Here is an 8007-nt window from a genome sequence, read left to right on the forward strand (position 1 = left end):
GACCAACCTGGCTTGGGGCGCGGCGCTGGCAAACCCGGCCTTCTGAGGGGACGCCACGCTGACTCTAGTGCAGGCAGCCCCCAAAACAGTATAATTGGACGAATTTCTTGAAGGATGCCAGTTACCAAAAAAGAAAATACTAATGCTTATTATTTGTTAAATTTGAGATCAATTTGTTATCAAATTTTCTCACACAGAAAATTCCAGGCCCAGAGGGCCAAGCTGGTGAATCCTACTTAGAGAAGAAATAATAGGAATCCAGCCACTCAGACGATGGACGAGGAGGGGCACTTCCCTGCTCGATGTATGGGCCAGCATTGCCTTGATAGCAAAGTCAGACATCACCAGACAGTAGAACCACAGACCAATGTCTTTCATGAACCAAGACACAGCATTTTAAAAAATTAGCAAATGGAATTTATATCTGCCTATTGTTTACAGAAAAGCCAAACTTTGTAAAATACTTGAAGAGATTTATTCTGAGCCAAATATGACCCATGACACAGCCTCAGGAGGTCCTGAGAACTTGGCCCAAGGCGGTTGTTTTACTGCTTGGTTTTATACATTACAGGGAGACATAAGACATCAGTCAGTACATGTGAGGTGTGCACTGGATTGATCCAGAAAGTCAGGACGACTCCAAGCGGAAAGGCCTCCAGGTCATAGGTGGATTCAAAGATGTTTCTGATTGGCAGTTGGTTGAAAGAATTAAGTTATTATCTGAAGGCCTGGAATCAATAGAAAGGAGTGTCTGGGTTAAGAGAAGGGGCTGTGGAGACCGAGGTCCTTATTCTGTGGATGAAATCTCATAGGTGTCCACCCTTAGAGGAAATACGTGGCGAATGTTTCCTATTCAGACCTTCACAAGGCACTAGACTCTCAGCCAGTCTCCTCAGGATCAGAAAAAGAGCTGGAAAGGGAAGGGGAGTCTACAGAATATGAATTTCCCCACAAGACACAGCTTTGCGGGGCCATTTCAAAATTTGTCAAAGAGATATATTTTGGGGTAAAATACATTGATACTTTGAGGGCCTGTTGTCACGTGATGCTATACCAGCGTCAGATTGGAACTTGGTGTCTTGCTGCTATGGAGTCTGCTCTGTCAGTCTGGTCAGCTGCACCTGAACTCCAAAGGGAGGTGGGTATAATGAGCCATGTCCAATCCCCGTCCCTTCGTGGCCTGAACTCATTTTTCAGGTTCTTCAGAATCCCCCTGGTGGAGGTGAGGGGTCCATTCAGTGGGTTGGGGAAGCTTAGAATTTTATTTTTGATTTACACTATGTGAAGCAAAAATTAAAATACTGTAACCCTGATAGGGTTATTTTAAAGCTGCAGGAATCAAGGCAGGTTGCCGTAGGTAAGAGGATAGACAGGCAGGTCATGTAGCAGGACGAGCTGCGGACAAAACCCCTCAGACACCAGGTTAAGGAAGGATTTGGCTTTATTCGGCCGGGAGCTTCGGCAGACTCGCGTCTCAAGAACCGAGCTCCCCGAAAACAGAGTTCCTGGCCCTTTTAAGGGCTTAGACCTCTAAGGGGTCCACGTGAAAGGGTCGTGATAGATTGAGATCACATGTGGTTAGAGTCGGGGGGAGGGTAATGTTTTAACCTCAGGCCTGGTCATCGGTGGCACCAACTGGTCTTGCTGCTGACTTCATTCCTGTTGTTTTTCAACTTTTACTTCATCCTTCTCTTCAGAGACAGGAGACAGTAAAAGAAATGGCCTCTCTCCTCCGTCAGAGTGGAGTCCCGAGCTCCCAGAAATGCCACGTGATGGACAAACGCTTGGGAAAAAAAAAGGAGACCTCAGTCGGACACAAAAGCAGGAGCTTTAAAAGAAAAAATAAGAGATAAGTTGAACTTCACCAAAAAATAAGCGTTTCTGCTCTTTGAAAGACACTTAAAATGAAAAGGCAAGCCATCGACGGGGAAAATACTCAGAATAATGGATCTGACAGAGGGCTGTATCTAGAATATATAAAGATATTTTAAAATCCCGTAATTTGACATAGAGATGGTAGCCAGCCTGACACACAAAGGAACCTGAATGGCCAATGGACAGGAAGGGAACCCGTATGGCCGTTGGACAGAAAGGGAAGTGAACGTGAACATCTCATTGGGGATGCCGTTATCACCACTGGAATAGTTAAAAACATGGACACCAAGTATTGGTGGGTGAGTGGAATGGCGGGAACCCACATACACGGTCGATGGGAGCTGCACCCTTTGGAAATCATTTCACAGTTTGTGCTCCATCCTGGCCAAACCCACAGCTGGAGTCTTTCCAAAAACAGTGACGGGAGTTTCCACCAGGGAGTGCCTCAAACCATCCCGAGATGGGGCTGGTTGGGATTCCAGGGAGAGGCGCTCGTTGCCAGGGTGATCCTTCCAGAGCACTTACTAGGGGATCTGGCATAAGGAGGGCTGCAGTGTATCCTTAGGACAGATAGGACAGATAGTGTATCTTTGGGACAGACGGCAAGACGGGGATTCCACCCAGGTCTGTCTGCAGCAAGTTGATACGAGAGTTTAAGGAATTTGGACCAGGGCTGCTTTGTTTCAGGGTTTTGGGCAATGACCTAAACACCTTTATCAGTGCCTGGGAATGCTCAAGGCCCAGCTTGAGTTCAGGCCTGCCGGGAAAACCTGCAACTGGCGGGCTGCAGAGTGGTCAGGGCACAGAAAGCCAGAAGCTGGGGACACACCTGCGATATGATCCAGCCGTTCGCCTTTACCTGGGAGAAATGGCACCACCTGGCTGAACATAACTTCTTACACACCCATGAGTCCTCCTGGACGTGCTGTGACCTCGTGCAGCCTTGGGGACCCTGACACTCCCACGGACAGGCGAAGGGGTTTGCCTGGGCCCTGTGGGCACAGAGCCCCTTGAGATGGGTTTCCCTATGCAGCCCCCCACCCCCCACCGGGGACCCACAGCACTGCAGCCCTCGCCCCCCTCCAGGGACCCACAGCACTGCAGCCCTCACCCCCCACCTGGGACCCACAGCACTGCAGTCCTCGCCCACCACCGGGGACCCACAGCACTGCAGCCCTCACCCCCCTCCAGGGACCCACAGCACTGCAGCCCTCGCCCCCCTCCAGGGACCCACAGCACTGCAGTCCTCGCCCACCACCGGGGACCCACAGCACTGCAGCCCTCGCCCCCCTCCAGGGACCCACAGCACTGCAGCCCTCGCCCCCCTCCAGGGACCCACAGCACTGCAGCCCTCGCCCCCCTCCAGGGACCCACAGCACTGCAGCCCTCGCCCCCCTCCAGGGACCCACAGCACTGCAGCCCTCGCCCCCCACCTGGGACCCACAGCACTGCAGCCCTCGCCCCTCTCCAGGGACCCACAGCACTGCAGCCCTCACCCCCCACCGGGGACCCACAGCACTGCAGCCGCCACCTGCCCTGCACCGGGGACCCACGGCACTGCTGCCCTCCCCTCTACCCCCCAGGGTCCCACAGCACTGCAGCCCCCACCTGCCCCTCACTGGGGACCCACGGCACTGCAGCCCTCCCCTCTACCCCCCAGGGTCCCACAGCACTGCAGCCACGCCCAGGCCACCGCCTCCGAACACAGGCCCGCTGCTGTTTCTGTGAACAGATACTTCTCCTTGCAGATGTCAATGGTTAATGGATGGGGAGGTGACCGCCCAAGCAGAAGCCGACCCTATTCATGTAGGGGGCACAGATCACCCCGAACCAGAAATCCACAGAACAGCCAAGGCCACAGCGGAACCGAGCGGGCCACGCCTCTGCCTCTGGGCCGCTCAGGGCCAGGCCTCCCTGACCCCACTGGCTCTGTTGTGAGGACTCAGGGTGGAGCTCTGCTGGGCTCAGTGGCCTTCACAGCCGGGGCCCACAGACCCGGGTCCTACGGGCAGTACTGTGCTCACCTAGAGGCCACGGTCCATGCCCTGTCTCCAGCAGGCCCAAGTCACTTGTCCGTGGCGAAGGCCCGGCCTTGCTTCAGGCCCCAGGGGCTCTCCTCCTGCCCACTGTTTCTTCCCAGGTGACAGAGGCGGGAGAGCAGGCGAGCCACGTGCCGGGCGCCGCAGCAGGGGGCACTCCAGGCTGGCGCCCCTCTGCCTCTCCGTGGGCTCTGACCTTTCTTCTCCCCGCCTGGGCAGCCTCCTTCAGGTTGGGGAGTCTTTTGTTGACCCCTGGATTAAAGTCCTAATCAGGAATGACCCAGAAGAGGTCTTATGAGTCTTTCCTCAAGAGAAGAAAATCTGTCCCTGAGTATCAGGAAGTGGCCCCGTTCCCTGCATGGCAGTCTTCTGTGACCAGCGGCTCACACAGCGAAGGAGGGGCTGGCGGCCCCCACAGGCCACTGCCCCGAGGCCGCCACGAGAGGGCAGGAGAGCCCTTCCTGGGAGCTCTGTGCCACGGGGAAACGCAGCAGGAGAAACGCAGCTCCGCCAAGCACAGCATGGATGTTTCCAGCAGGGAATGAAGAGAGAGGCTCCAGCACATGACAGAAGAGCACACTGGGCGGCCCCTGTCGGAGCCTCTCCTGTCCCCAGCAACCCCTGAGAAAAGGCCCTGGGCCTCTGCGGCCCCTCCCGGAGCTACTCCTCAACTGCTGACCTGCTCCCAGCTCTTCTGTGCCCCGCCCAGCTCCCTGCAAAACCTCACCTGAGGGGAAGGAGGCCCTGTTTGGGCTCAGACGCAGCAGGTGCAGCTTGTGGTCCTGGGGCCACACCTGTTAGAGCCCATCCTTCTACCCCTGCTGGGCCCTGAGTATCGTCCGTCCCCACAGAACTCAGCAGGGTCAGGTCTGGGCACTCCAGGCCGCCAGCCCCCTGAGTGAGCCCTGGGCCCGAGGTAGTTGTGAGTCACAGGCCCCCTGGCCAGAACACCCACAGTGGGTAGATGTGTGGGGACCGGATGTGGGTCTTCTCCTGAGAGACGTGCAGATGGGGAGAGGCTGGGCAGGTCTCAGCACAGCTGGAGCATCTACCTGTCACCACCTCGGAGCCTCCTGGCCCCGTGGGGGCGGCCCTGGGAGCAGGGTCGGCAGTGAAGAGCAGAGAGAGGCAGTTGGGGATGTTGCCACTGTCCCCCGAGACCACCCTGCCATGGACACGAGGGAGCTGTCCCTTCGCGGAAGGGGGCTGGCCAGCGGGAAGGACAGAGAGTGGACTGGCCGAGGACCGCAGAGCTCAGGACCCAAGGAGGACTCTTCTAGGAGACCAGAGAGCGAACGCCAGGGACCCTGTGCAGGCCTGCTCCTCCGTTTGCAAGGTGAGTTACCAGGTTCACGTGTTTGGAGTTTCTGGACTCATTGCCAAGTTCCACCCCTGCACATTGCAGTTCCCCAGTAATCAAATCCTGGCTTTTGTGCCTGGAAGTGCACAGGGAGGGGACAACTTTGTGAGTCAGTGGCAGGGCAGGGAGTTCTGGTTCTCCAGGGCCAGAGGCCGTGCTCAGAAGGATTTCTTAGCAGGAGCTTTGAGGCCCCCAGTTAACACTTCCCTACAGACAGCCTGGCCAGCTCTGTGCACGGAGCAGGCGCCCGAGGGTCCCAGGTCACCAAGTGACCAAGTCGTGAAGGCGCCCAGGGTTTCCTGGGGGTGCGCTGATCCCAAGGAAGCCACGTGTGGTCAGCATGGGGGGGACCAGTGCCCCGGGGGGCCTGCAGCACAGCAGGGCCTGCCCTCCTGGGTGAGACTGGCCGGCGCCTGTGGGGATCTGGGGGGCTACAGTCAGGGCTCTGTGCTCCCGAGGGCCATGCCAGCCCACCTGCCCTGGAACAGAACCCGAGCCTTCTGCCTAGGGGAGCACCTGGGCAGCTGCCTCCTGTGCTGCCCTGGACACATCCCAGCGGCTGCACATGGGGGAGGCACAGCCTGGGCTCAGGGCCTGGGTCCACTCTGCGGGAATACTAGACCCGGGGGTGACAATGCCAGCTCAGAACTTCCCCCCACACCTGGGCTTCTCCAGCCTGAGCTTTCCTGGGGAAGGGAGGGCCTGTCCTTCCTCAGCACTGTGGGAGGGAGGCAAGGCCTGCGGTTGAAGCGTCCCCAACACGGGGCTCCAGGAGAGAAAGCACCACGTCTCAGGGAACGAAGACAGGCGGGGCCGCCCAATGCACTTGGTGGCTCGGAAATCATTAAAGAATGTTCTGAGCCCCCGATTTTGGCTGTAAAAGGGCCTGGCCGGCTCGTGACCGCTCCCCTGTCTGCGCCTCGAGACGGGAGTGTTCAGCGTTGGGGGCAGCTTTCCCTCCAAGGGGAGCTTCACAAACATCCGCTCTCTGCGGGGCCGCCTCTCCGTGGCCTGGGACGGCTGTCGGAGGAAGGCTCTCCAGCTGCCGTCATCTGGGAAACGTGGGGGGCGAGCAGGGGTCACGGATGGGGCTCACTGGGGACTGTGAGAATCTGTCCCGCAGGACTTTCTGGGATGGAAACGCTGGCAGAGGTGAAGCCTGCGTCATGTGCTTCACTGAACCCGGCTGCTTATTTATGTTCGGAGGGCTGGTTTCAAGGACTCCTCGTCTCCCTCTCCAGTGATAGCGTCAGCGGAAATGCAGACGGGGACGGGGCTGCTGGGTTTCCTCCCTGGAATGAAGCACAGCCGGAGGTTTTGCTGATTCACGAGCAGGCCCTGACCGCTGAGTTCAGGGTGACAAATCCACATGGATCCTGAGCCCGCATAGCTCCGTGGGCCTCAGCATAAACATCGTAAACCTCCTGGCCCTGGCAGTATCTGTTTCATCCCCTCCAGAGCAAGTGCGAGTGTGAGATTTAGAGATTCTAAGAGGGGAAGGGCCAGAGGTCTTGAAAACGACCTTTCTTCGTTCATTCATTCGAGAAATTTGCGAGGGCCTCCGTGTCCTGCGTTTAGTGGGGCCTAGGACGCAGATGTGAAGGGCGCTGCTCTCAGGAGCAGACAGAGGTGTGGATGAATCAGTACACGCCCACCTCGGGCCCACAGAGGAGGACGCGCGGAGCTGTGGGTGTGGGGAGGAGACCCCTCTGCGTCATGCTGACGGTGTCGGCAGAGTCGCCAGCTTCTGCAGGAGCGGTACCTGTGGGTTCTTCTGTGACTTGTTTAACCGCATCTTTTGCCCAGTAGTTAGTCTTTTCCTGTTGGGACACCATGTTGGTAGTTTGGAAATGGTTTCTTCCATCCATTGCCTGCCTTTTAGCTTTGTCGATGGTGTTCTGTTGTAAATTTTGGTGCATGTTTAATGTGAACAGTGGTTATGAGGTGAGTGTCATGAGTTCCTGTGTGCCTGTCACCCAGCCCGGCCACGAGAGGTGCTGAGGGCAGTGTCCACATCCCCCTTTCTTAGGATGCCTGAGTCTCAGGTGTGACTTATAGGGTATTTCTTATGGCAAGACGGTCAAAACAAACTTCAGCTTTGTCGATGGTGTTCTGTTGTAAATTTTGGTGCATGTTTAATGTGAACAATAGTTATGAGGTGAGTGTCATGAGTTCCTGTGTGCCTGTCACCCAGCCCGGCCACGAGAGGTGCTGGGGGCAGTGTCCACACCCTCCTTTCTTAGGACGCCTGAGTCTCAGGTGTGACTTATAGGGTATTTCTTATGGCAAGACGGTTAAAACAAACTTGAGCGTCTCGTCTGTCCTTCTATGGCTGTGGCTTCTGATGTTCTAATGGCGTTCTCGTCAGCTGGGGCCGAGAACAAAATAACATAGACTGTGGGGCTTAAACAGCAGAAACTTACTTCCCACGGTTCTGGAGGTTGGGAGTCTTGGATCACCGTGCCGCACGGTCAGGTTCCTGGTGAGGGGGGGGATTCCTGGCTAACGTAACCAAGGCTCCCTCTCCTGATACCGTGTCACTGGGGGTGAGGCTTCAACACAGGAATTTGGGGGGGACACATCAGCATTCACTCCATCACAAGTGGTTAGCCCTGTAATCCGCGGGAATTTTGTTTGGGGTTGTGTGAGATACGGGTCTAACGTTTTCTTTTTCAAATACATAGCCGGTTGTCACATCATTTATTGAAAAAGGAATCTTTTCTCCACCGGCTG

General features: G+C 56.4%; 1 long non-coding RNA gene across 1 annotated transcript; it reads right to left on the reverse strand.

Moving 5' to 3' along the window:
• Positions 1-5861: 5861 nt before the first annotated feature.
• Positions 5862-7109, reverse strand: LOC109024446 (putative uncharacterized protein encoded by LINC00205). Its single transcript, XR_008674777.1, has 2 exons — positions 7037-7109; positions 5862-6365 (listed from the first exon to the last, which is right to left on the reverse strand). It is a non-coding gene; the product is annotated as a putative uncharacterized protein encoded by LINC00205 (long non-coding RNA).
• Between the last annotated feature and the right edge of the window lie 898 nt (positions 7110-8007).

Source organism: Gorilla gorilla, chromosome 22 (genome assembly GCF_029281585.2).
Source record: "Gorilla gorilla gorilla isolate KB3781 chromosome 22, NHGRI_mGorGor1-v2.1_pri, whole genome shotgun sequence".
Taxonomy (NCBI): domain Eukaryota; kingdom Metazoa; phylum Chordata; class Mammalia; order Primates; family Hominidae; genus Gorilla; species Gorilla gorilla.